General features: G+C 45.9%; 1 long non-coding RNA gene and 1 pseudogene across 2 annotated transcripts in view; both read right to left on the reverse strand.

Moving 5' to 3' along the window:
* Positions 1 to 278: 278 nt before the first annotated feature.
* Positions 279 to 3,660, reverse strand: LOC147992064 (uncharacterized). Its single transcript, XR_015607922.1, has 2 exons — positions 3,252 to 3,660; positions 279 to 818 (listed from the first exon to the last, which is right to left on the reverse strand). It is a non-coding gene; the product is annotated as an uncharacterized LOC147992064 (long non-coding RNA).
* A 10,076-nt stretch (positions 3,661 to 13,736) lies between these two features.
* Positions 13,737 to 19,476, reverse strand: part of LOC125528486 (putative UDP-rhamnose:rhamnosyltransferase 1 pseudogene) — a 34,471-nt pseudogene continuing 28,731 nt past the window's right edge. The window contains exon 7 of the transcript XR_015607928.1: positions 13,737 to 16,870. The product of XR_015607928.1 is annotated as a putative UDP-rhamnose:rhamnosyltransferase 1 pseudogene (transcript). The remainder of the gene's footprint in view (positions 16,871 to 19,476) is intronic.

The following is a 19,476-nucleotide window of genomic DNA, read 5'->3' on the forward strand; positions in this document are numbered from 1 at the left end:
GTCATGTGGTGTTTTCTTCAATATGCAACTCCGTTGCATATTGTGCTCCACTTAATTTTTAGTATTGTTTGTGCACTTTGCCATGCCATGCATATTTAAACCGGACATGCATCATACTTGATTGTGCATCATAACATGCTTATGTGATGGTTGTTTACTATGTTGTTTGCTTCTTTTCGGTGTTACTTCTTCGGGTTGGTTCCTGTAAAAACCGTAAAATAAATAAATAAATAGTAATAAAATTAGATAACAATAATTTCAACGGCATTGCCAAAACATTAATTAAAATAATAGAAATAACTACACTTAATTATTATTTTTATTACAGCTAATAGCATTTAGTCATGCACAACAATTCTTCTCCAAACCTTCCTATATTTTATAGACCCTTGTCTCATTTCTTTCACACAAAGTAAATGCCAACTAAAGGCCAGCCAAGCAAATTACACTTGTCCCTAGTACAGCCCACAAGAGACACAAGTGGAGGCATGCATGCAAGACTAACCACGCATGCATGCCAGATGTAATGCCTCTCCAAACCGACATAGCTATTCACCCCACTATAAATAGAAGCCATCCCTTTCACTGTAGCCACACACAATCATCCGCTGGAGAAACCCCTCTGCCTTTTCACCTTGCCTTTTCACCTTCTGCCACACTGCTATCCTCCCCTGCTGTGAAGCTCTTTGGGTTGCATGCGCCACCAAGTACTAATCAAGTACCTTGTTGTGTTAGCCTTCTTGCTTGATTTCTTATCTATCTCCACCTCGGTTTGAATCAGTCCATAAGCATCTATTCACCTTGATCTATTTACCTTGCTGTAAAAAGAGAAACAATAGTTAGTGAAAAAAAACATAAACTAGATGGAGGAAAACAAAGACATTGCAGTTTTGTGATTCATGTGTAGCTGTAAAAGAAAATCTATGTGTGTGTTCATCTCTACCTTGTATTAGATCTGACATGCTAAGAACTAAATCTTAGAAATTAACCCATTATTAAGATTGCATGTGTAGCTTTGGGGCCAGACAATCTGTTTATGCTACTTGACCACTGTCATTTTCAGTAAACATTGGTTGGTTAATGTTCTGTTAAGAAATAAATCTCAAGATGGTATGTCTCACTTGCACATACCCTGTACCGGAAAATAACCCATTTAACTTTTGCACAAATGAAATCTTGCTAGAATATCTCACTCATTTTTTTTCGGTTTCCCTTAGTATAACTAGCAAAAGTGCCCGTGCGTTGCAACGGGAGAAACAAATTATCACACTTAGCGCCCCATCCTTGTTACCACTTATTTTCTTTATCCTCATTGTCGGTCACGCTGTCCACTACACGGCGAACGTTCCACCTAAGCTTGGAGCTAATGAAGAATCGTCTACATACACAGACGAGCGAACAGTCACGTTTGAGATCCCGGCCACATCCGCGCAATCTAATGATTGCGCCTTGTGTTTGTGCTATCCATATTTTACATCGTAGCAATTCAGTACCAGTCCGTAAAGGACACAAAAAATCTTCAAATTTAACTTTAGTTTAAAACAACCAACACCTTTTTTTATGGGGTAAAACGATCAACACCAAAGAACAGGGGAGGTTGCGAGTTTGATTCATGTCACGGTCAACTATTTTTGCCTCATCTCCTAAATGGGCTGGTGGGTCTGATTTGTTGGGCCGGATCGCACAGATAGGTTGGGAGGGCACTTTTTTTCATTGGTGGAATATAACACAGACGAACGGGGCAGAGGCCCGGCGGCCCAGGACAGACGATCTGTAGAATAGCCTAGTTGAGTATGGAGAAACGCTATGGACATACCAAATGGGAGGCCAAATAATATTATACCTCCATTTATATAAAAAAATAGCATATATGCCCGTATGTTACAACAGTAAAAAAAAAGTGATATAAATTTAGTGAGGATTGTATGCACAAACATAACATTCAATGTGTTATAAAATTGACGCAAATTTAGTAAGTATCATAAGTGGGTCTGCTGCAACCGAAGAAAAAATAATGTGAATTTAGTGAGGATTGCATATAGGAAAAAAATGCCACATCATTTTTATTCATAAGATATGGATGAGGCCAGTACGCCTGTCATTGGTTCAAATTAAATTCCATGCCAACCAAATATGGCGCCCATAAATCCCGCACGTCCTATCCATTTGGTAGGGATCCTCCCTCAATCCTCCTATAATTACCGTATATTTCCTTATCGTGTATCAAGCATGTCATGAATCTCAGTGGCCAGCCGGTTAATTACCACATAATGACCCTATATTTCCTTTCTCTCCCTTCTCTTTGGCCTTCCTTCTTTATTTCTCATGCAATATCCACGGCTTATTCTTTTCTTTATTTCCGAAGCAGCTCGATGCCTGACAACCTAAGAACGTATATAAACTGCAAAAAACTAATATAAAATAGCAAGGTGGGACTATTTAATAATATGTAAACAATTATGAAAAAACCTCCAACCTGCTCCTTGTCCGTCCCGTGGGCCGCAACACCCGTCTCGGCCCAGCATTCCGTGCCCATCAAGCACCCAACTCCCTCAGCTCGAGTATGCTTGTTTCCTATTCTTTATGTTAATGAGCGAGACGCCCAAATAGGCACATCCATGAGCCTAGCTAGACTGGTTTGCTATGTTGGCATCTTCACGGCAAACCATGGTTCGAATCCCAGTTTTCTTATCCCGACTTTGTTTTTCTATTTAGATTCAAACTAAAAGCGTAAAATCACAGAAAAAGGCGTATTGTGACGGTGAATCCACGGAGTCAATCCGTGCTTTATTATTAGGGATAGATTTGAGTCTATCAATGTTGCTGTTCACTTGGTTGTTTGTGGGGTTCAGAGAGGAGTGTGCGCGCACACACAGTAGGAATACTTAGATTTAATTTGTGGCAGCACCTAACCATCACAAGCAATTAACTTGCCACCCATAGATTTGTAGTAAGCCTTTAACAGTGGGGATTCACTGGTTAATTCCTAGTTTTGAGCTTAATAAAAAGAATCATAGTAGTGCAGGGATAGCATAGTAGAGCCAAAAATAATGATAAACAATATGGAGCAAATCTGCAGACCACGTGGGAGTAAGGGGAGTCACGGCAGTAAGGGGAGTCTCACCACGTGGTCTGGTTCTGTCCTTGGTCTTGAGATTAACAAGAAGCATGGCAGTAAGGGGAGTCACGGCACAAACACTTGTAGTAGAAGCAAGAACACTGCACAGAGAGGAATTTGGACTGGCACTTACACTAGTAGCAGTAGACAAAGGCGAGCCGGGCGCTGGTAGCGGCCATGTTGCCGGAGCCGCGCCGGTGAAGCCGCTCGCACCTGACGGCCGTAGTTGCACGCCTCATGCGTGCAGCTCTGCTGGAGGAAGATGTAGGCATGGAGACGTCGTTGCCGCTGCAGCCGGTGGCAAGCCCACCGGACCTGGATCAGGCGGCGCTAGGATTGAGTGGTGACGACGTTTTTGGCGGCGGCGGATCAAATAAATAGGGGGATATGGTAGAGGGAGACGAGGAGAATCTGTAGGTATCTGCCGTGTCGCCGGAGATGCCCGGACGGGGCAGATCGAGGCGACGGTGGCCGTGCTCTGTTCTTGGGGAAGAGAGAGAGGTGAGTGGGCTGGTTCTGTTCATGGGACAACGAGAAGTACTAGTAGTACAGTACTGGGCTACTGTTCTTTTTACTTATCATTTCTTTTACCACTCTCTGGACTGAATGACATACGTGCATGCTACTCTGTTTTGGATGGCTTAATGCATTTTATCTCTCAATGGAACACTAGGACGTATCACCACTTAGTTAATTACATGTGGCTTGCTCAACATGGCCGTGTTGCTGGATGTTAGATTTTTAATTAGAAAAATAAATAATAATATAAACATGTTCCTGAAATAATTATCAGGAGTCGATCTCGGACCCTAGGAGCCACGTCTGGTGGTTCCGAGTTGATCGAAGCGCTACCCGGCAAGTCGTCATCTCCTTGACCATGTCTTGATAATTGTTTTCTGGGTTATGGGTCATTTCTAAAATTTTGCATAAGAATTAAAAATAAATATTTTTCATAAATGAAATGAGATTTGGATCAGGTGGATCCACTAATTTGGCAATTGGACCAGATCAGGTGAAGTATCTGTATTAAGTAGTTGTGACCCGGGCAGGGCTACATTATAAATAAATATTTAGTGGGTAGGGGAGCTTATGTTGGTGAAGGCAACCCGGGTAGGGTTGGCTTGGATGGCGGGCTCCTCTACATAGGGTATCACATTAGGACACAACCAACTGGCGCTTACTTCAAAAGCAGCGCAAATCGTACTGACCATAGACCTAGAATGGGACGGGCTGAACCGACTACCCATGCCAAGTAGCTGCCTCTGCATGGGTGAGAAGGTGGCTGTAGCCGGGTAGGTACAGTCACCCTAGGGCGGGACCGCCGGTCAGGGGTCTCGACCCGCGGGCCTTTAGTAAGGCAAGGTGGAAAAGCAGAGGTAGTGTACGGGTTGGTTAAAGGTTCTGGTTCCTTGGTCTAGTCATGCGTACGGGTAGCGCATGGACGACTTGTACCAAGTGATGCTATGGGCAAAGCAGTACACCTCTGATCAGAGTAAATGTGATATCACTCCCAGCTTCCGGGATTGGAAGTGCGTCGTGTGGGTTTTCCTCTAACACAGGATGTAAGATCCCACGTCGCTCTGTTGCCAGTAGATTTTATGAATAAAATTTGGTTTTCAACAATATGGGTTAAGGGAAAATATTTTTACCTACATAGTATTTTTGAGATAATGGCTCGGTGGTGGTAGCCGTGGCCGATGAAGTTTTTCCTCTTTAAAAACTCATACATCCACTTTTCCCGGCGACTTGCGGAGTACGTATTTTATACGTACTCAGCTGCATTTATGTTGTTTTTCAGAGCAAGAGAGTTATGAGAACTCCAAGGCGATAGAGAATGGTACTTATGATGAGTCTGGTCATTTTAACGACTTCGGTTATACTGAAATGGAGTATAATTATGAGGAAGTCGACAATCAAGGCTATGAAGAGTAGATGCCCTCCATGGTTGGTCGAAAAGGCTCGTACTAGAGGCGGGTGACGATCTATCGTCATGGCCGCTTAGGCTTAGTCGACACTTGAGGTGTCTACGTAATAAAAGCTTGCCTACTCATGGCAGCCGCTCCGTCTTGTACATGATACTGCGTCACAGTTCCGATAACGTCGCGTTTGTGAGGACCCGTTCGTCTACGTCCGTTTGTCTTCTTCATGGACTCGTTCTTCTTCCTTACGGGATCTCAGGCAAGATGACCATACCCTCGAAATCACTTCTATCTTTGCTTGCTAGATGCTCGCTCTTTTGCTATGCCTATGCTGCGATACCTACCACTTGCTTATCATGCCTTCTATATTGTTGAACCAAGCCTCTAACCCACCTTGTCCTAGCAAACTGTTGTTTGGCTATGTTACCGTTTTTCTCAGCCCCTCTTATAGCGTTGTTAGTTGCAGGTGAAGATTGAAGTTTGTTCCTTGTTGGAACATGGAGATGTTGTTTCTTGTTGGAACATGTTTACTTGTTGGGATATCACAATATATCTTATTTAATTAATGCATTTATATACTTGGTAAAGGGTGGAAGGCTCGGCCTTATGCCTGGTGTTTTGTTCCACTCTTGCCGCCCTAGTTTTCCATCATATCGGTGTTATGTTCCCGGATTTTGCGTTCCTTACGCGGTTGGGTAATAATGGAAACCCCTTGATAGTTCGCCTTGAATAAAACTCCTCCAGCAATGTCCAACCTTGATTTTACCATTTGTCACCTAGCCTTTTCTTTTCCTTGGATTCTGCAGACTCAAGGGTCATCTTTATTTTAACATCCCCCCCCCCCCGGGCCAGTGCTCCTCTAAGTGTTGGTCCACCTGTCAGCTGCCGGTGGCCACCAGAGACAACTCTGGGCTGGCCTACCCGTACCTAAGACAACCTGAGTGTGCCCTGAGAAAGAGATATGTGCAGCTCCTATCGGGATTTGTCGGCACATTCGGGCGGTGTTGCTGGTTTAGTTTTACCTTGTCGAAATGTCTTGTAACCGGGATTCCGAGTCTGATCGGGTCTTCCCGCTAGAAGGAATATCCTTCGTTGACCGTGAGAGCTTGTTATGGGCTAAGTTGTGACACCCCTGCAGGGATTTGAACTTTCGAAAGCCGTGCCTGTGTTTATGGGCGGATGTGAATTTGTTAATGTCCGATTGTAGAAAACCTGAAGTTGACCTTAATTAAAATATATCAACCGCGTGTGTAACCGTGATGGTCTCTTTCCGGTGGAGTCCGGGAAGTGAACACGGTGTTGGAGTTATGCTTGACGTAGGTTGTTTTAGGATCACTTCTTGATCATAGTTCATCGACCATGCTTTGCCTTCTCTTCTCGCTCTCATTTGCGTATGTTTAGCCACCATATATGCTAGCCGCTTGCTGCAGCTCCACCCCATACTTTTCCTTACCCATAAGCTTAAATAGTTCTGATCGCGAGGGTGCGAGATTTTTGAGTCCCGTGACTCACAGATACTTCCAAAACCAGTTTGCAGGTGCCGTTAAGACCGTGCAGGAGACTCAACCAAGCTCAAGGAGGAGCTCGATGAAGATCTTGTCCTTTGTGTCGTTTCGTTCTAGTTGATCAGTAGTGGAGCCCAATTGGGGTCGATCGGGGACCTTGACGCATTTGGGGTTCTTCTTTTATTTTGGTTCCGTAGTCGGACCTTGATTATATCTGGTTGATTTAATGTTTTATTCTTGTAATTGTGTGAAGTGGCGATTGTAAGCCAACTATGTATCTCTTTCCCTTATGTATTACATGGGTTGTGTGAAGATTACCTCACTTGCGACATTGCTTTCAATGCGGTTATGCCTCTAAGTCATGCTTCGACACGTGGGAGATATAGCCGCATTGAGGGTGTTACAGCAAGATAAGTACTCATGGCAATCCAGCTGATATGATGACAAAGCCAGTTCCGACCAATAAGTTTGAGCTTTGCTCAGACTTAGTTGGTATTTCTCACTAGTCCTATGGACTTTGACGCACAAGGTATTTAAGCTGATTTGGATGGAGTTATTCACTTTCTTCGACTACTGGAGGGAACTTGGCTCAAGGTGGAGATTGTTAAATTGTGATCCAAATTCTAGTACCGTATTGGACTAGACGTAGTACATACGGTGTGGGCCTTTTGCGTTGGTACCGATGCGTACGAGTACAACTCGTTTACTTGTCCTACAAGAACTCCTATGTGTTGCCCCTCATATATACCCCATGTAGTCGCACCTCAGACGGTCTGTCGTCTCGTGCTTATAATACTCCTCCTCATAATGATCGCATCTTCATGCGTCCGTAGTTTTCTCCCGCAAAGATTTCTACATAAAAATCTATGTGCTCTCGTATCTCTTTTATCTCATTATTATCTAACATATTAGGCCATTCGGCCAGACGATGCCCGATAGGCAATGCAGTCGGCCAGGGCGAAGGGGTACGTACATGGAGTTCGAAGTGCCCATGGATTGTAGGCGCGCACCGATTGATCAGGTGATTACCCTAGCATGAATACATGCATGAAAGGACCCATGTACTGGCCAGGTCGTACGTAATTATAATACACATGTGTCCCAGTGTATGTACATATACATGAATACGTGTCCGGCTTGCCGGTACATAGTATGTCCTGATTACCCAAATACCGGCAAATATGTATGCCCTTGTGGCCAATTACCCGATCGATCAACGGCGTGAATACGTGTCCACCTCGCCGGTACATACGTATGTCCCAAATACCAAAATACCGGCAAATACATACGCACTTCTAGCCAATTACCCGATCGATCAATGGCGTGAATATGTGCCGTCTCGCCGGTATGTACGTATGTCCCGAATATCCAAATACCGGCAAATACGTACGCACTTGTGGCCAGTTACCCGATCGATCAATGGCGTGCTGTGCACTGCTTGGATGCTCATGCGTGTGCAACGGATGGGAAGATAAGCATCAACGCATTTATCTTAAAAACAGCTTCGCGTGAATATCTCTTTCAAAAAGATCAGACCGGCTTCGGCGCCCAGTGTGCCATGCAGTGTCGATGCACCACCCGTCGGCTTCGATGCGGCCAACAGGCCAGTCGGCTTCGCCCTGGCCGACTGCATGCCTATCGGGCATCGCCTGGCCGAATGGGCCTAATCGGCTTACGGTAAGCCGATTGAATCCAATCGGCTATAGGGAAGCCGACGCTGTATTATTTTTGAAAAAAAAAAACCAATCTGTGTATTATTTCTTGAATTAATGAAAAAAATTAGCCAACAAATGCGCTCCTTCCTGCACTTTGACGTGTGCCGGTTGGTGCGGTGCGACAATATACCGTGGCACACCAGCTGCTTAGGATGAGACTCACTAGTTAAACTGTCTCATCCGGGAATCGAGTATGTAACTACCTTAACTCCAGCGTCTGCTAAGTTGCAAAACATGTGAAAAATTACTCATAAATGACATGCTCCATCTGTTAATTTGGTTGTTTATTAATCGTCTGTGTCTGAGACGCCGCCCTTCTTTCCCTGGCAAGTAGAACAAAACTTGTGTTCTTGCAGAAAAAAAAACTTGTGTTCTATATTAACCAAAGTTATGTTCATCAGTCAATGACACATGTGCATATATGGTTCTTTGAGTGTGGCGATGACATCACTGTACTCCAGCCATATAAAGGAAAACCACGTGACATTTTAAGATAAGTAAGACAAATATGTTTTACTTTGCAACTGTTCCATTTTGGAAATAGACTACATTATTAAGGCATCTATTTACTTTCAATAGTAAGTGCCATTCTACGCTTTCCAGAGATAACTCACATCATCTCCTGTCATATTCTTGTCCTCGTTGAGTGATTTCATTTTTTTTTCTGCGACGACCTTGAGTGAATTCCTTACTACTCCCTTCTTCCTAGATTATAAAGTGTCCATACATTTTAAGATTCAACCTCGACTATTAATTTGGCCAATAATAAATGAATTATTGCCCTAAAGTTGTAATATAAGAAACTACTTTTGAATACGAATTCAGTGGCATAAATGTTGGGTCACTTGACCCACATTTTATCAAGATTCTTGGACTTATCAACTCAGACACTAATTCCCTATGCCAAAGCTGTCTATTGGTTGCTTTTATTGCGTACGCCCACTCGTATAATATAACATTCCCAGATATGTGTTTAAATATGGATCATTTCAAGGAGTCAAAAAGAGCCAGGATTTTCACTTTATATTAAACCTTAACTATCATGCATACATCTCAAATGCCATGCAAAGCTTAATAGGGCGAATGTTAACTTGAGTTCCTAGCGACAAAGCAAGGACATCGTTTTGCTTTTTGTCTAGTCATCTTAGTGACTTGTCTCACAAGCCTGGTAGAGATACTTACTCGTTACATAGCAAGGCCATGAAGAATTGAAATTAGCAAATAATCCAAAATCAAGCCAAATAATCTTTCCACACTTGTGAATCACAATTTCACCATCACTAATTAACTAACAAATCAATGTTTTGTATTCATGTTTCTGTTATGTTACACAAAGGGTTTGGTGCACGATCTATATTTCTTTTGCTATCCGAGTTGGAAATCAATCAACACTAAGAAGTTTCTCCTTGTTGGTTGAGTTTGTGAGAGGTTGTTTGTCATGATTTCTGGGGTTATTCACTTTGGGGTTGCTCATATGCATATGTGCAATAAATGATACAAACATTGGCAAGCACGGCACACGCGGTAAACTAAATGACCACAATAATTGGCATGTGATGTTTGGTGAAAAAAATTGATATCCTGGCCACACAACACAGTTTCACTTGCTAATCTTCTATACATATCTACTAGTACTAGCTTCCACATGCAGCAGGATCTGGCTCAGTTAAGAAAAAGGGTTTCCCCCCGCTTTGTATTCCAAAGCAACCATCCGATACATCCAACGATAGGTGCTGGGGCGGAAGCAGCACAAGCACACCTAAAAAAACAAAAAGAAACAAATGCCGATAACAGCGGATCGACAAAAACGAAGAAGCCTCGTGACCGCTGCGTCCACCGGAGATCGCCCACCAATCTCCGAGACTCCGAAGCGCCGGTACCAATCAACACCTCCAAGAAGGAACGCGACGATGACGACGCTGCTGCCAAGGGTTTCCCCCGGGATCTGGCTCAGTTGCTAGGGGAGAATGCCAAAATTTAGGATGAGAGCAACAATGAGGACCATGGTGATTGACATAGGCAGTTACATAGCATGATCTAGTAGGGAACGAGATGTATTGGAAACTTGAGTTGGATACAAGTATGAAAATAGATTAATGCATGGAAGAGAAGTAGATCTAACAAAACATAGCCCAATGTGGCGCTATGTTGTCAATTCAATGCATTTCATCCTAGAGTGTTGAGCTGCATATTACATCACTTGGGTACATACCAATTGGTCGAGCTAAGCATGGCTCTGTCTCCGAAGCTGGGAAAGATAGAATGAAAAATATATGTATTCTATCTCTGTTATCCTAAATGGGCTCGTGTGACTTAAAGCATGAGAACACGCCGTTATTAACATCTACTCGTCACCTTGCCGTCTTTGGTTGTTTATAAATCGTGTTTGTCCAAGCCCGCCTTTCTTTCCCCTGAAAGTAGAACAAAACTTTTGTTATATTAACCAAAAGTTACGTTCAACAGTCAATGAGACTTGTGCACATATGGTCCTTTAAGTGTGGCGATGACATCAGTGTCCTCCAACCGTATAAAGGAAAACCACGTAATAGTAAATTAATATAAGCAAGGAAAATATGTTTTACTTTGAAACTACTCCATTTAAAAATAGACTACATTTTAGGCATCTATTTACTTGCAATAGTAAGTGACGTTCTAGGAAATGCCCTTTGGTGGACGGGTGCATTGGTGGACTTAATAAAACATATTTCCACAATGCAAAAGAATAAAAACAATTGTACACACACAAATACACATATAACACGTTCAAGAAAAAAATTCATAACAATATACTTTCATACATGGCATAGACAAAAAAACAAATACATAAATGAAAATGGACCAATCTTTTTTTATTGTTGGGCAGGATTTTTTTTGTGCTGCTTGCAAATCATAATATTTTAAAATGAAATCTCCCAAATCCTTCATGAATATGTACAAGTTTCCATAGTTTTTTTTAAATTGAAAGTTGGAAGTATGATTTTTGAATCATTTCAAAAAAACAGGAGCCAATGCCCCCGTCTACCAAAAGATCGCTTCCGTGACGTTCTACGCTTTCTAGAGATAACTCACATCATCTCCTATCATATTCTTGTCCTCCTTGAGTGATTTCCTTTTTTTCGACGACCATGAGTGAATTCCTTACTACTCCCTTCTTTCTAGATTATAAAGTGTCCATACATTTTACGATTCAACTTCGACCATTAATTGGCCAGTAACAAATGAATTATTCTCATAAAATTGAAATATACGAAACTTCCTTTTGAATACGAATTCAGTGGCATTACTTTTTGGGTCACTTAACCCACATTTTACTAAAATTATTGCAGTTATAACCTAAGTAAAGATTCCCTATACCAACATCATCTATTGGTTGCTTTTATTGTGTATGCTCATCCCTATAATATGACATCCCGGGTGATGGGTAGCCTGGCCCGAAGCCGTACGTCTGGGCCAGGCTCGGACCTCACTTACCAGCCCACAGCCCGCGACCCGAAGCCCAAGAAAAGCTCGGAGAAACATGATTTATACGCTTTTATATAAATATAGGTACAGTATTATAGTACTAATCCCCGAAAGTAGCAATATTTTTATGTTAAAATGTGAAAATGGGCATTTTGTCGGGCTGCCGGTTCACCTAGGTTGGGCTCGTGCTTGTATTTTGAGGCCGGGCTTTTTGAAACCCGGCCCGGCCTGGAAATGCCCAGGATTAGTTTAAATGGATCATCTCAACGAGTCAAAAAAGAGGCAGGATTGCCACTTTATGTTAAACCTTAACTATTATACATAAATCTGAAATGCCATGCAAAGCTTAGTAGAGTGAATGTTAACTTGAGTGCCTAGTTAGGGCATGTCCAATGCCTGAGCGCTTGCACGAGCGCTTAAGGAAATAAAAGAAAATTTAAACCATGTAGCAGCGGCTGGAGCATTCAGTCCTCCAACCTAATGACCAGTGGCGTAGTTAGGGGGTGGTCAGGGTGGTCTATGGACCACCCTAGAATTTCCCCATAGCTTGTATATAGTGTAGTAAAAATATATTTCTTTATAAATAAATAAAATTATGTAAATATTTATATTGATGGGCCACCCTGGCTTATTGGACTGGTTACGCCACTGCTAATGACAAGGCCAGGCGCTTAATATGGCACACTTCGAGTCCTAGCGCAGAAGGAAAAGAGGTCTAGCACCCGGCGCGAGAAGTTGCGTCGACGCAAGACTGAATCCTGGGCTTAGCTGGGAACAGAAAAAAAAATGGCTGGGATTTTGGGCATAACGGCTGGGGATTTGACCCTAGCGTCCGAGCTAAGCGCCCCCATTGTATGTGCCCTTACAAAGCAGGAATATCGTTTTGCTTTTTGTCTAGCCATCTCAGTGACTTGTCTCACAAGCCTGGTAGAGATACATACTACACATTCATCATCGCAAAAAAAAAGATACATACTACACATTCGTTACGTAGCAAGGCCATGAAGAATTGAAATTAGCAGATAATTCGAAATCAAACCAAGTAGTCTTTTCATACTTATGGATCGCAACTTCACTATCACTAATAACTAACAAATCAGTCTTTTGTATTTATGTTTCTGTTAAGTTACACAAAGGGTTTGGTGGGCGATCTATATTTCTTTTGATACCCGAGATCAAAATCAATCAACGGTAAGAAGTTTGTCGTTGTTGGTTGAGTTTGTGATAGGTTCTTTGTCACGATTTGCTAGCATTATTTGCTTTGGGGTTGGTCATATGTATATGTGCAATAAATGCTACAAACATTGCCAAGTACGCCCATCCTCTACATAACTTAGATGCACACAGTCAACAAAGTCCTCGCACCAAGCCAAAAAGAAGAAAACGAAATATAAATAACTAAGTTCTGTATAACGCCAAGTCGTAGGTGGCCCAATTCTAAGATCATGCTGTCACCCATGTTGGGTAAAAATATCCTTTGCCGTGGCCTCCAATCGTGTACACACCTCTGTGAACAGGTCTTAATTCTCCACTCGTTATAGAAAGGACCATAAACATAGCATGATCTAGCAGGGAACGGGATGTATTGCAAATTTGAGTCAGAGACAAGTTTGAAAAAAGAATCCTCATAAGAGCAGTAGAACTAGGAAGAACATAGCACAACGTGACTCTATGTTGTCAATTCAATGCATTTTCATCCTAGAGTGTTGAGCTGCATATTTCATCACTCAGGTACATACCGATTGGTCGAGCTAAGCATAGCCCGGTCTCCGACACTTGTAAAGATAGAATGAAAAATAAATGCAGTCTGTTCATGTAATCCTAAATGGAGTCTTGTGACTTCAAAAAATGTTGATAGAAGTACTTTTGACAAAATAAGAGGTGGCTTAATTTGGTGGTTGCATTATTACGCTAGTGAAGTGAACCTTATCTCAATGATACAAACACCATACACTGATCGAGCTTGCATATATTCATCGATGCAACAAAAACAAATGTGATCAAACCAATTTCTTGGTACACAACACGCAAGTCCACATGCATGACAACTACTCCCTCCGTTCATAAATATTTGTTTTTCTAGAGATTTCAACAAATGACTACATACTGAGTAAAATGAGTGAATCTATACTCTAAAATATGTCTATATACCTCCATATATAATAGTCTATTTAAAAATCTATAAAAAAAACAAATATTTAGGAACGGAGAGAATATATTAGACGTCGTTGAAGCGTCTCAGGCCTCGACCTCGTCGATGTAGTGCTCCTGGCGTCCCTGGTCGACCAGAACCCCCTGCAGCTTCTTGGCGAAGGTCGCCAACACCTTCCCATGCTCCTCCACCATGACTCGCCGCACCGCCACCGCGACACCGTCCCGGTCAAACGAACCGTCGTTCTCGTCCCTCGCCACCTCCACGCCGATCCCTCTCTCTACCATCGCCCGCGCGATCAAGGGCTGGTCGACGACGAACGGCAGCATCACCAGCGGGATCCCGGAGGAGAGGCTCTCGATGGTGGAGCCCCAGCCACAGTGCGTCAAGAACGTGCCCGTGGCGCAGTGCGCCAGCGCCTCCACCTGCGGCACCCACCCCGTGCAAACCACCCCGCGGTGCCGCGTACGCTCCTCGAACCCGGCTGGCAACAGAAGCTCGTCGTCGTTGCTGGTGCCCGCCGGCTTGCGTAGCGCCCAGAGGAAGTGCACGCCGGCGAGCTCTAGGCCGAGCGCGAGTTCATGGGCGTTCTCTGGCGTCAACGGCGCCTCGCTTCCCAGCGCAACGAAGATGACGGAGTTGGGAGGCTGGTCGTCCAGCCATCGCAGAACCTGCGGACGGACGATGCTGCCTGAGCTGCTCTGCCGGTGGTCTTCTTCAAGGTCGCCGGGTGCCCCCGGTAGAAGGATCCCGGCGGGGACGACGGGCTTCCGGAAGAGATCGGATAGGAGGCCGAACATCCGGGGCTCCAATTCCTCGCAGCACCGGTGTATGATCCGTTCTAAAAAAAAGCTCCGGTGTATGGTGAGGCGGCTGCGCTCCAAGACCTGCCACCAGCGGTCCATGTCGGACACGCCGGATGCGTTGGTACGGAAGGCGTCGGTGATCCACTGGGCCTCGTGGCGGAGGAAGAAGGTGGTGGACGGGAAGGGAATCCACCTGGGTGTCTCGGCGAAGTGCTCCGGCTCCATGCGCGGGTGTGCGGCGTTTGCCCACCGCGGCCCCAGGAAGACCGACAAGGCGGCCTGGGAGGCTGGGAAGTCAGGAACGTGGCGGATGCCACCTTGAGCTGGTCGGCGATGGGCGGGACCCAGTGGTGGCAGAAGTCGTGGACGATCCAGTCGGGCCTCCTACCGGCGGCGAGGAACGCCGCGAGTGGGCCGGCGAGGCCGTCCATGGCCTTCTTGAGGAGCCCGACCTTGTCGGGCGGCAGGTCAGACGTGACCTCGGCGCCCTCCGGCAGCCCATCCACGGCCGGAAGATGCAGCCGCACGAACCGGAGGCGGGCGGACAGACCGGCCGGCACGGCCGGGAGCCTGGCGAGATTCCGCGGCGTGGACACGAAGGACACGGTGTGGCCCCTGGCCGCGAGGCGCTTGGAGAGCTCCAGGAACGGGATCATGTGGCCGAACGCCAGCCACGGGAACACCACCACCTCCAGCCCGCCGGCGCCGGCAGCCGCTGCTTCCATTGCCATCTGCTCGCAACGGATCGATGGAGCGAAGTAAAACAGGGAGAGGCTTGGTCTTTGGTGTTGCTGCTGGGCAGTGGGCATAAACTAAATAATGGAGCTCTTGGGGGAAAAGCTATTCTCACATGCATTAATATAGCCCCGTATAGTTGCACTCATTAATGCACGTTGTGTCATGCTGTTCAAGCTTTTCCATCAGTCGGACAGAAACGAGTCGTTGTAAGTACTGTTGATCCAATTATTTTTTGGAAGGTGAAGTTCTCTATACTCTGTCAGTTGCCTTAGCAATAGCGTGACATACTGAGAGTGCATTTGAGCAAGATATTACTTCTAATACTAATTAAACTAAGTACAAGTTGTGAATAATTGATAATGGATGAACTATTTTTGAGTGCAACCATTCACTGCAGGCTTCAAACTGAAGGGGTGTTTTTCTTTATTTAAGAGGACTTGCCTTTTCTTTCAAGACATGATGTCATGTGCATTTCATTCCAAATCTTTTCTGATGTACACTTGAAATAAAAACTGACCTGCATGTCTCGAAAATACATTATAGTAACCAGGTGATGGCTGTGAAGAAGCATTTGAAATAGATGCAAGGAAATGTAATAAATAAACAAGGTTCAAAAGTGATGAACCGATACTTACAATGCAAATAGTGTGATCGTGTTGCCAGGACATAAATAATCCGCCATACTACAATAAAGGTATGTGTGGGAGGTTATCAGGTTAACAAATATTAATAACACCAAATAGATGCTATATACACCTTTCTGGTATTCCAGTGTACTTCTTCCGCTTTACCACCCATCATCAGAACTAACTCCTTGAAAGCCCAATCAAAATATTCTGCAGTCTCGTTTGTAAGAAGTACTCCAGCGAAAATAATACTCTGGAAGTGGTTATTCACTCCAACGAACATCCTAAACGGCATCTTGTATATGTTGGTCTCGTACGTTGTATCGAATGTTACAACATCACCAAAGTGAGAATATAGAGCTCTGCTCGGACCACTTGTCCACATGAGAGACCTTAGATTTTTATTGGCGTCCAGCTGCATTGAGAAAACAAACCTATTGTCCTGAGCTATATTGTCTCTGAAACCCTCAATTGTTTTTCTTACATCATCTTTTAGAGCTTCAGCTGCAATGTCCGAACACAAAGTCCTCAGAGCCTTCTTCATGAATGGAACACCATCCGTTGTACCATAGAAGCTGCCAACTATGCCATTTATTCTGCTAAGGCTAACATTATTCTCACGGAGGTGCCTAACCATAGTTTTGGTAGAATCATCTATGTGTCTATGAGAAAACAAATGCTTCTTCTGGCCACAACTCTCAACCAGATCATGGTTGTGTTGTTCATTGAATATCTTGACATACCATAGTAAATCATTGGACCTAAGCAACCTTAGCCGTGCACGACATCCACATCTGGTGCTGCTGAGCTTTGTCTTCTTATCAATGCCCTGAAATGTCAGACAAATATTTGTTAAGAATAAGAAAGATCTATTTGCGTAAGAGTAATATCGCATAAAGTTTATACCTAGAAACTTTCACTACCAGAAAAACTGGGGTTGCCGACGGCCAAATCTATGCCGACGGCCCCCGTCGGCATCTATGGACCTATGCCGACGGCCAAGGATAGGCCGTAGGCGTAGAATAGTCGTCGGCATACATCCATCTACCCGTCGGCATAGACGAGGCCGTCGGGACCGCCCAAGCTACGCCTACGGGGCCCGTCGACATAGGACAGGCCGTCGGCATAGCCCGGGCCCACCTGCCCGGTCAGCGCTGACCATTTGACGGCGTTGATCCTACGCCGACGGGCGGTAACGGCGGCCGTCGGCATATCTATGGCAGAGGTATGCCTACGGCATAGCCGTCGGCATAGGCCCCTCTGCCACGTCAACGATCCGTGTGCCACGCCACGTCATCGATCCGTGTGTGCACAGATATGCCGACGGCCTTGCCGTCGGCATATGTTTACTTTACTTAATTTTTTATTTTTACTTTGGTTACCTGTGGCAGAGGTATGCCTACGGCACAGCCGTCGGCATAGGCTCCTTCGCCACGTCATCGATCCATGTGCCACGCCACGTCATCGATCCGTGGGACAACCTCCGTCATCGATCCGTGTATTTTACTTTATTTTTTTGATTTTTACTTTGTTTTGTTATTTTTACTTTATTTTAGTTTTTGCTTTTGCATAAGATAATTATGCCTTATCTAAAAAAACATACCCGATGGTATATCGATTGCCCCCCGTTACGAACGTCGCTATCGCCGTGTCACGGAGGGGGAAAACGGTCGACACGGAAGGAATTCTGGTTGGTGGGGGATTCAGGGTGTAGCTATGTCACCGAAACATCGCACGGGTCCCGATGCATATGTGAAAGTGTTCATGCATGCGTAGACGCCCGTCTTGGGGCTCCGGGGTGTGCCCCCCCTCACGGACGGCGCTGCCGCCGGGACCTGGAGGGGGGAAGCAGACGCGTGGGGTCTACACGGAGGGGATCTTGCTGTGGGTCTGGCCCGGATGTTGCTCCAAAGTGTTCCTATGGGCTGACCTAACACAACCGGGTGGGGAGGTCCATTGGTCAAAGCCCGTCCGTGCAAAGTCAAAGGGCTAGATTCCGTGGTCAAACGCTACAGGGTTAGGCGGGACGGGGGCACTGGGGGTAGCAATGCCACCGGAGTGTCGCACCAGGCCCTCATACATGTGGGTGTGTGGTCGCATGTCCGAAGAGGCGGGACGCGTCTCCGGTGCGTGACCCCCTCACGGACGGCGATGACACGGTAGTAGACGTTCTGCGGTAACGATGCGGCGTCAATATTACTAAATACTCGAAGCGCGATAAAATCATGAGTTTTTTTGCACGACGTGGGCACATGTGCTATAGGAACGATGGTATTTTTTCATAATTTTTGGTGATGGAGAAGTATCCAAAAAATTCCCTCTACGCGGATTGCCCTTCGCGCGTCTACGGCTGTGGCCGGCGGCCTCCGGGGGCTAGCATGCCGCCAAATCTTGCGTAGGCGGCCTCTCACAAGTCTGAAAGTGTTGTGGCGGTTGCAAACGCCCGGCACGCGTGTCCGGGGTGTGCCCCCCCTCACGGACGGCGCTGCCGCCGGCACCTGGAGGGGGGAAACGGACGCGTGGGGTCTACACGGAGGGGATCTTGCTGTGGGTCTGGCCCGGATGTTTCTCCAAAGTGTTCCTATGGCTAACCTAACACAACCGGGTGGGGAGGTCCACTGGTCAAAGCCCGTCCGTGCAAAGTCAAAGGGCTAGATCCCATGGTCAAACTCTACAGGGTTAGGCGGGACGGGGGCACTGGGGGTAGCAATGCCACCGGAGCGTCGCACCGGGCCCTCATACATGCGGGGTGGTGTGGTGGCATGTCCGAAGAGGCGGGACGCGTCTCCGGTGCGTGGCCCCCCCTCACGGACGGCGATGACACGGTAGTAGACGTTCTGCGGTAACGATGCGGCGTCAATATTACTCAATCCTCGAAGCGCGATAAAATCAAGAGTTTTTTTGCACGACGTGGGCACATGTGCTATAGGAACGATGGTATTTTTTCATAATTTTTGGTGATGGATAAGTACCCGAAAAATTCTCTCTACGCGGATTGCCCTTCGCGCGTCTACGGCTGTGGCCGGCGGCCTCCGGGGGCTAGCATGCCGCCAAATCTTGCGTAGGCAGCCTCTCACAAGTCTGGAAGTGTTGTGGCGGTTGCAAACGCCCGGCACGCGTGTCCGGGGTGTGCCCCCCTCACGGACGGCGCTGCCGCCGGCACCTGGAGGGGCGAAACGGACGCGTGGGGTCTACACGGAGGGGATCTTGCTGTGGGTCTGGCCCGGATGTTGCTCCAAAGTGTTCCTATGGGCTGACCTAACACAACCGGGTGGGGAGGTCCACTGGTCAAAGCCCGTCCGTGCAAAGTCAAAGGGCTAGATCCCGTGGTCAAACGCTACAGGGTTAGGCGGGACGGGGCACTGGGGGTAGCAATGCCACCGGAGCGTCGCACCGGGCCCTCATACATGCGGGGTGGTGTGGTGGCATGTCCGA

This window comes from Triticum urartu, chromosome 1A, assembly GCF_056163025.1.
Source record: "Triticum urartu cultivar PI428250 chromosome 1A, HENAU_Tu73, whole genome shotgun sequence".
Taxonomy (NCBI): domain Eukaryota; kingdom Viridiplantae; phylum Streptophyta; class Magnoliopsida; order Poales; family Poaceae; genus Triticum; species Triticum urartu.